Genomic DNA, 9,649 nt, shown 5'->3' on the forward strand with positions numbered 1-9,649 from the left:
GTGTGTTCCCAGGAACACAAGATCTGCAGGATTTGCCATATGACAAAGGATGCTGTGGGGCAACTAAGTTGGGAAAATGCTGTGTCGTAATACCTCTCCTAGAAACTCACATGCCCTCTTAGCATCGTAAAAGTCTCGGATGCTGAGAAATCAGTTTAACTTTATTTAACGCAGTTTCTGATACTGACTTGAACATGGAAATCAAATCTTTTTTTAAAAAAATGTAATGACCTGTGGAACTAAATGAATTTTCTGACAAGCAGTTAACAGTGCTCTTGGAAATAGATGTGTAAGTAGGTTGAGTTCCTGAGAAGACACACGATTTGACTCTGACAGCCTGGGACTTTTCTTGGTGTCCTACTTGCTCTTATTTGCCAGTCCATATTCTCTTCTTATTTATTTATTCATTTATTTATTTTTATTTTTATTATTTTTTAATTATTATTTTTTTAAATTAAAGACAGGATTTCACCGTGTTGGCCAGGATGGTCTCGATCTCTTCACCTTGTGATCCGCCCGCCTCAGCCTCCCAAACTGCAGGGATTACAAGCGTGAGCCACCACACCCGGCCAGCCAGTCCATATTCCCTACAGTTGAGTGTACTTGCTTGCGTGTATTTCATAGAAGCAAAACTTTGATGCTTGAGAAGTTTGAGGTTATCTAGTTCTGCCTTCTCATTTGCTGGTTGAAGAAACTAAGACTTAGGAAGGTTAAGTCACTTGCCAAAGGCCAGTGAGTGAGGATGCTGGAGCCATTCAGTGTGCCATTAGTCAATTCGAAGTGGAAATTACTTGAATTAGTTCCTTACTTTCAAGACTTTCATAGTGATATTTTGAGATTAGGATGGGATAAGAATAAAAGCATTGCTGTTGAATTTCCTGCCAAGGTTTAGGATAGGTAAAATGAGCAAAAGAAAGAGTGCCCTGGGTATAGATGGTGATTAATAACAGGACTGCTGCAGAGGAAAGCAAGAATCCAGATCAAGACTGCCCCCTAGAATTAACTTATTTGTACGTCTAAGAATGACTTAAAATAAGCTCCCATTGCAAAAGAATGTAGAAAGTGCGGTGGTGCCATCATGGCTCACTGTAACCTCAACTTCCCACGTTCAAGCGATCCTCCCATTTCAGACTCCCAAGTAGCAGGGACTGCAGGTGTGCACCACCATGATCAGCTAATTTTTTATTTGTAGAGACAGGATCTTCCTGTGTTGTCCAGGCTGATCTTGAACTCCTGGACTCAAGCTGTCCTCCTGCCTCGGCTTCCCAAAGTGTTGGGATTATAAGCATGAGCCACTGCACCCAGCTGCTTCTGAGTGGCTCCTAAGCAATGAACTTATGAACAGATAAACAGCTGACATTGTAGCTATTGCCACATTTCACAGATGGAGGCTACTTGAGCCCATCGGTGCTCATTAGCTGCAGGAGGTAACGCCTGTTTGTTTTTTACGGAGTTAAAGGTTTGAAAGCATGTTTTTAGGAACTTTCTATAAGGCCCATGTTACTGACATCCTTAAGATCCAAATTATTTTGCTTTAACTTAGATTTTTTTTTTCTTGAAGTTAGTAGACCCTTGCTTATGACTCGTATATAAAATTGGCTTATTTTATTGTTGTAAGAGGTTCTTTTTCTGTTTTATTTATTGAGTGTCAGAATATCACCTTTCATACATGTTTGGGAGCTAATCTTGAGTGTTTTTCTTGCGTTTTATGAACTATTATCTATAGTCATCTAACAAAACAATGCTATTTTTCTGTTATAAAGCTGTCTGTTTACGTGTCTACATTGCGACTGCATTCAGAATGAAAGCTGTACATCCGACCTCACCATGTAAGGATATTCCGTTTTTTTCCTGATAGCCTAGAAGAAGGAAAAGAATCACAAGGTTGTAGCTTTACCCTGTTTCTGTTACCAAGGAAATTCCTTTAAGGACAAACCCTTGATGGTGTGCAGTTTCCAAAGTTCAGTCCCTATCAGAGCCTCTCATCTTCCAGAGTTAAAGAGAGGTTTGCCTCAGCAACTGGCCCATAGCCATCAGTGTCTACTCAAACTGCAATAATAAGTTTAAATGAAACCAGACATGCAGAGGATGACAAAATCAGTCTTATTTCTAAAAATACGGAGTTTTTTTTTTCCCCCAAGACTGTAGACCTGAGGGCTTTTAATAAGTCATAATGAACTTGGACAGTAACTGCAATTTGAGTCAGATAATTTTTCTCTGATTTATGCCACCAGGGTGATTCATGAGGCCACAGCGTTTTAGAGGCTCTTTTTGAGACAGAAAATGTCTCTGACTTTTTGTCAAGTAAGTAATTATTGATGTAGCGTGAGGATTTTATAATCTAGAGAAAAAAATTATTTTCATATGCCTATTAATTTTCCATCTGTTGAGCTGAAACCAGGGAGGGAAGAACATACAAAGCCGCTTTACCGATCTCCTTCCTCCCAGGCTGGGACCCTACCCCATGTGTCTGCGTTCTCCTTCCTCCCAGGCTGGGACTCTACCCCATGTGTCTGTCCCCTCTTGCTCCCGGAATGCCCGATTAGCTCTTGGAGGCATTCTTGGGAATCTTGCTCACATAATACTAATATGACAAAACTTTTTTGGACCTTTCCCCTACAGGCAGACCTTCCTCTGGTGTCTTTGTCCAAGGTGGAATGATTGCACCTAGTATACTCAAGTGGAATTACTTACTTACATGTCTGTGTCCCTTTCTTGACAGAACTTCCTTAGAAAATAGGGCCTGGGTGGTCTTCATTTTTATTTTACGTAGGACCAAGCACAGTGTCTGAAACACACAGTAGGTCTTTAGTAATTGTGAAAGTGAACTTCTCCATATAATAAAATAGTGCTTTAGAATTTCTTTTTGTTATACTGAAGTGATTTTTGTCTTTTTGACTCCAATGTCACTTGCTATCAGAATTGAAAAAATAGAAAGAAATGATAGTATTCTTCATCATTCCTTTTATGAGTCTAGCGGACTCTCTAGAGTCTTCACAAAAATAACGATTGATAACTGATTTTTATATTAATATTTTACTGTATAAATACCTGTAAATTTCATGTTGCTAATTGTGTGACAAAACTGAGTCTAAAGTAGGTGGCTAGAAAATCTAAGCAGAAACCAAGACAAGAATCTTCTGTGCTTTGTAGAGTATGTCATCTTTGTGTTACAGTGGTGTGAGGTGTTTTCTTGGGTTGAGTTCCCCTGAGACAGAGATGCTACTGCATGTTGTCTGTTTGGAAGGTGAAAGAAACATTTTAAGGGGAGCAAGGTAGCGAAATTGGAACCTAACTTTGCCGGACACTCTGGGGGCCAGTGTCAGAACCAGGCCTCAGCGTTACTGATATGTAAGCCCACATGGGTCACTTACACATCAGCTCTGGCCAGTTGCAGATTGAGAATCAGGCAGCAATGGGGTGCTGGTGCTAATGTTGGGTGCTCTGCCTGCCACGCAGGCCACATCCCTGCTAATGGCACAGCCCTCCAGCAGAGTGACGGCAGTTGGCTGCCCGTGGAGAGCCCAGCAGCAAGCCCAGACATAAGGCCCAAGGACTAGAGGTGGGGGCGGGTGGGAGTAGGTGGTGTCAGTTACAGGCAAATTTGTGTGCTTGCTTATTTGACATGTCAGTCTCAGTCCTTTGAATTATGAATGACCAAGACAGAGACCATTTGAAACATTTAAGAATTAGAGAAAAATAATAAGCACAGTATTTTCTACTATTTGAACTGGGGCAGTTCTTCCTTCCAAAGGGAGAGGATTACGAAAGATTATTCTGCCTGATGAGACCTGGCAACCCCCTGCTTGAGCTTTGGTCCCTGATCTCTCATTCTGCCTTTGAATTGCTCTAATTATTATAAAGTTCTTCCTTATATTGGGTAGAAATCTGCCTGAGGCTGATATGTTGCATTTCTCAGACACTGATCCGGAAGTGGCGCCCTCCAATTCCTTCTCCTCCTCTCTTCTCATTCATCAGCAGATGGCGTCTTTTGCTTTCTTTCCTCCCTCCTCTCTCCCCACCCTTGGCAAACATTTGTCACCAGGATGGATGCTGTTAGAAAAATGTCCCCCTGTGACATGTTGTCTTTTCAAAAGGACAAGAAGGAAAGGAGGAAACAGGTTTTCATTGCTTAAGGCACATCGCAACTGGCTGGTTCTCTTTAGCACTTTTCTTAGATGAACACCCATTTTCCTTTAGAATCAGAGCTGATATTGTATTGTAACAGTTAAGTTTGCCGTTATATTTTTATTCATACTGTCTTGCATGTCGATGGTTCCTTGACTTCTCTTTTATGTAGATGGGCAACTTTTGTTAATTTTACCTTTTGAAAATACACATGTAGGCCGGGCACGGTGGCTCACGCCTGTAATCCCAACACTTTGGAAGGCCAAAGTGGGCGGATCACCTGAGGCCAGGAGTTTGAGACCAGTCTGAACAACATGGTGAAACCCTGTCTCTACTAAAAATACAAAAATTAGCTGGGCATGGTGGTACACGCCTGTAATCCTAGCTACTCAGAAGGCTGAGGAGGAGAATTGCATGAACCCAGGAGGCGGAAGTTGCAGTGAGCCAGGATCGCGCCACTGCACTCCAGCCTGGGTGACAGAGCAAGACTTCGTCTTAAAAAATGAAAGTATTTTCTAGAGAAAAATACTTTGATTAAAAGTATTTTTAATAGATTAAAATGGATTTGTACTTAGTTTTGGGAGTAAACTGATAGGACAGTGATTTGGCCTAATCAGTTTGAATGGGGACATCACTGGACACATAAAGATTTAAAATTGGGCAGAGAAAAAAAGCTGGGCAGATAATTTTTTTTTTTCCACCTAGATTCTTCCAGTATTATGGGCAGAGAATCCATACAACTTAGTGAAAGATTGTTAGTGACTGGAAGAGGATTTAATTCGCATGTATTGTAAAACCAGATTGCATGTGTAACAGTGCATTCGAACTAATTAAGTATTCAAAAAAACATTTAATATTTTTTATTCGCCCACCTTGCCCCCTTTTTTCATCCTTTCTCAGTCAGTCAATACTTGCTAGATGTTTCCAGAATGAATGTTGCATAAAAAAACAAGTATATGAAATTGTCTTTGCTATCAAGGATAATATAACTGAATGTAATTTATTAGCCCACTTTCTTGCTTTAGGAAGAATACTAAGGTGAGCCCAGTTTAATCTTTAACATATTACCTCTCATTTGTCTGAATCCAGGCTGCCGCTCAGTACTGTCGTCTTCATGACGGTCTTTACTCCCACCCCTCTCTACCTCAATTCCCCTCAAAAGTGATCTCATACTCCTCTGAGCGTCCTTGGCATTTATGCAGACTCTCTTCTTAGACTTTGCTCTTTCTCCTTTGCAATATAGTTATATTAGAGTTGTGGACCCTAAGCTATCTTCATTCCTAACAGTTCTCATTCTAGTACCTTGTATGGAAATGCTGGTCACTAAATGACATATTGAATGGGTATTAAATTTATTATTAAGTGCCTTGGCGCTTAATCAGGCCTGGATTTGAATCTCAGTTCTGCTATTTCCTAGCTCTGTGATTCTGGCCACGTATTAACCTCTCTAAATTTCAATTTTGCTGTTCTGCAAAATGGGAACGATGATAATGACTTTTGATGGAGACTTTGTGAAGGTGGAGGATTTTTGTGAGTGTAGATAAAACATAGTATCTGGTAATAGTAGTGCCTGGTAAATTTGGGTGTGTATCCCCATGCTTTTCCATTATGCGTGCACGCACGTACACACACACACACACACACACACACACACACACACACACACACAGAGTATATGTGCAAGATGCTAGGCACTAGAAGAAAGATGAACCCACACAAATCCTATGCTCGTGTTGCTTAAAGAAGAAATAAAACCGTGTAAGGTAGAGGCGAGGTGCGGTGGCTCACACCTATAATCCCAGCACTTTGAAAGGCTGAGGTGGGAGGATTGCTTGAGCCCAAGAGTTCAAGATCAGCCTGGGCAATATAGTGAGACCCCATCTCTACATAACATTTTTAAAAAAATAGCTGGTCATGGTGGCGCATGCCGGTGGTCCCAGCTACTCGGGATGTTTAGGTGGGAGAATTGCTTGGGCTCAGGAGTTCAAGGCTGCAGTGAGCTGAGATCACGCCACTACACTGTGGTCTGGGCAACACAGCGAGATCCTGTCTTCAAAACAAAACCCAAAAACTGTGTAAGGTGGAAAATGATGGCAATATTGGAGCAGCAGAGATGGAATGCTGTGGGAGTTCACTTCATTCTCTCAGAGATTGCTGTTAGGCAGGGTAAGGTTTATGGAAAGTTTTAATGCAAAAGGTGGCAGTTGTGCAGAAAGCAGAAAAATGGGTAAGGGTTGAATGAGTGGAGATGGAGGCAAGAGAGGTAGAGAAATTAAAAATAATGTATTTTTGTCTTTTCCAAAACTATTGTTGTACGTTGGAATTTTCCAGTCAAACGCTGAGATTGGAGATGGTTATCTCCACTGGTCTGCAAGTAGTTTTATAGTCTTGCCAAGTGCCTATATGGGCTCTCGGATGGCCCACTGTCTTTGGTCCAAGTGTAGTAGCTGTCAGGTCAGAAGTGAGGAAATAGATTGGTAGCAATGCACCAGGTCTCCCACTTTGGTGGTCTGTTGCACTGTGTTGGGTATATTTCCTATGGATATGGAGAAGGGGAAAATTAACTTGGTAATCATCGCTAAAGATATGTCATCAAGAAGCTTTTCAGCTTAATTGTTAAATATTCAAATACAGGCCAGGCACAGTGGTTCATGCATGTAATTCCAGGACTTTGGGAGGCCAAGGTGGGTGGATCATTGGAGGTTAGGAGTTCAAGACCATCCTGGCCAACGTGGTAAAACACTGTCTCTATTAAAAACACAAAAATTAGCTTGGCATGGTGGTATGTGCCTGTAATCCCAATTACTTGGGAGGCTGAGGCAGGAGAATTGCTGGAACCTAGAGGTAGAGGGTGCAGTGTAAGCCAGGATCACACCACTGCACTTCAGCCCGGGCAACAGAGCAGGACTCTGTGTCAACAACAACAAAATTAAATATAATAGAGAGAAGCTCTCTCATCTTGTTTATATACAGATTTTTCTAAGTAATTTGAAGTAGATAGGGAATAAGATTATCAAGTATGAGTAAAATTGAAAAAATATATGGCATGTTTCGTGCTTCTTGCATTTTTGTATCGTCCAAATTCAAGTGTGGACTTTGATCTCCAATCTACAGTCCATAAAGTTAATCTCGGTGATTCCAGTTGGCATAAAAATCTACTGCTCAAACTAGTAAACTTACAAGTTTGACCTTCTTCTCCCATCTTCAAATGCCTCCCCCAATTCTTACACTGTTTAAAAAGGAAATTGGGAAACATTTATTTTTTTTTCCTTAGCTTCAGCAATTCCATTTTGATTATAAACTAAAGTTAGAAATAAGAGTTCAGTGGTATATCATCTGACAAGAGTAGATTGCTGGTCCTATCAGTTACTAGCTGTCTAAGCTTAGGTAGCTCACTTTCTGGAGAATTCTGCTTACGTATCAGTGTTCTTAGGCTAGTAAGGCCTGTTTCCTTAGAGAACATAGATTCCTAACCTGGAGTTCATAGATGGTCGTCCTTAAAACTATATATGTAAAGCTGAGACTGATGGTGTACATCTATGGTCCCAGCTACTTGGGAGGCTGAAGTTGGAGGATCACTTGAGCTCAGGAGTTCAGGATGAGCCTGGACAACATAGTCAGACCCTATCTCTTAAAAAAAGAAAAAGAAACAGAAATTTAAAAAACTATATATGCAGTTATGTGTTTATGGGACACACACACACATATATATATAGTTAGATTCTCAGAGGGAATTCTCCTCTGCTCCCCCCAAATTAAGAATCTCTGTCTTAGAAGTTAGTGTGCATTTGATAAGAGATAGAAAATTCTGTAATAATGTAAAAAGCAGCATTATTTCAAGTAGATTATAATGACTTCCTACTTAGACCATTTAATGTTCTCTTAAGTATGAGCTTATCTTTTATAGGTCATAAACAGAAAATAGAAAAAACAAACTACTGAAGATTTTAAAAATCTAAATAAATCTAGATTTCTTTGAAGTCTCTTGCATTCTAAGCCAGATCCTCTTTCCTAGTTGTTTGGATTTTCTATCACTTATAACACACCATCCTAAAATTTACTGTATTCATACAACTATCATTTTATTTGCTCATTAGTCTGTGAGTTGGCTAGGGCTCAAGTGGATGGTTCTTCCACTCTCTCTGATTATCTAGAGTGGTTACAGTAAAATAGTGACTGGGGCTGAAATATCCAAGATAGCTTACATGTCGAGCACTTGAAGGGGACAGCAGAGAGCTTTTGACCCGTCTATCTACATGGCTTGCTTAGTTTTTTTAATATGGCAGCCGAATATCACTAGATACTCTGAGAGATACTTTTATTGGACACACCCCAATATGCAAGCACTCATGAAGCTTCTGCTTGCATCATGCTTTCTAATGTCCCATTGGTTCAGTCCAGAGTCGGTGTGGGAGGACATCACCACGGGTATGATCACCAGTAAGCATGGTTCCTTGGGGACCACTAAGATAATATGCCACACTACCATATAGGAGTGGCTCATTAAATATTTTTATTGAATGGGTGTCTCAGGTTTTCAGTGCAGTATAGTTCACGTCTTCACCTTGTTAAAGCTACTTTTTGTGTGTATGAGAGAGAAACAGAGTCTCACCCTGTTGCCCAGGCTGGAGTGCAGTGGCATGATCTAGGCTCACTGGAACCTCTGCCTCGTGGGTTCAAGTGATTCTTCTGCCTCAGCCCCATGAGTAGCTGGGACTACAGATGCGTACCATCATGCCTGGTTAATTTTTCTATTTTTAGTAAAGACGGGGTTACACTACATTGGCCAGGCTGGTCTCAAACTCCTGACCATAGATGATCCGCCCGCCTCCATCTCCCAGAGTGCTGGGATTACAGGTGTGAGCCACTGCACACGGCCGATAAAGCTACATTTTTTTTTTTTTTTTTTTTGGAGACAGAGTTTCGCTCTTGTTACCCAGGCTGGAGTGCAATGGCGCGATCTCGGCTCACCGCAACCTCCGCCTCCTGGGTTCAGGCAATTCTCCTGCCTCAGCCTCCTGAGTAGCTGGGATTACAGGCACGCGCCACCATGCCCAGCTAATTTTTGTATTTTTAGTAGAGACGGGGTTTCACCATGTTGACCAGGATGGTCTCGATCTCTTGACCTTGTGATCCACCCGCCTCGGCTAAAGCTACTTTTTAAAGTAAATGTGCACTCAAGTGCTCCCTTTATTGTTTGTGGTACTATTTATTTATTTAGTTAATCTAGTCGTCCTTTTTTGGTGTCCCCAATCCAGACACACCTAAACATAACTTAAAATTTGTATGAAATTTGAAAGTACAGAATTTTCCTGTAATTCAGAAGGTGGTTAGAGAAGGTATTCTATTTTTTTGCAGATATCTGTAAGTTTTATCTACATGGTAAACCCTAAGTATTCTTCTCCTTTACTTATAGCCACTCTGGGAACCTAAGACTAGAGAAAATAAAGTTTGTCTCTTGTTCTAAGGAGGGTCTGGTTTAGAAATCTGAATTAGACAATAGATGAATTGCAAGAAGATT

The 9,649-nt window shown here is 40.9% G+C and overlaps 1 long non-coding RNA gene across 2 annotated transcripts in view; it reads left to right on the top strand.

Annotated features, from left to right (window-relative positions):
- The window catches only part of LOC116549938, a 200,493-nt gene that overhangs the window by 97,425 nt on the left and 93,419 nt on the right, over nt 1–9,649 (top strand). The gene's annotated exons all lie outside the window — the stretch shown is intronic.

Source organism: Sapajus apella, unplaced genomic scaffold (genome assembly GCF_009761245.1).
Source record: "Sapajus apella isolate SASKATOON/1434 unplaced genomic scaffold, GSC_monkey_1.0 scaffold7, whole genome shotgun sequence".
Taxonomy (NCBI): Eukaryota; Metazoa; Chordata; class Mammalia; order Primates; family Cebidae; genus Sapajus; species Sapajus apella.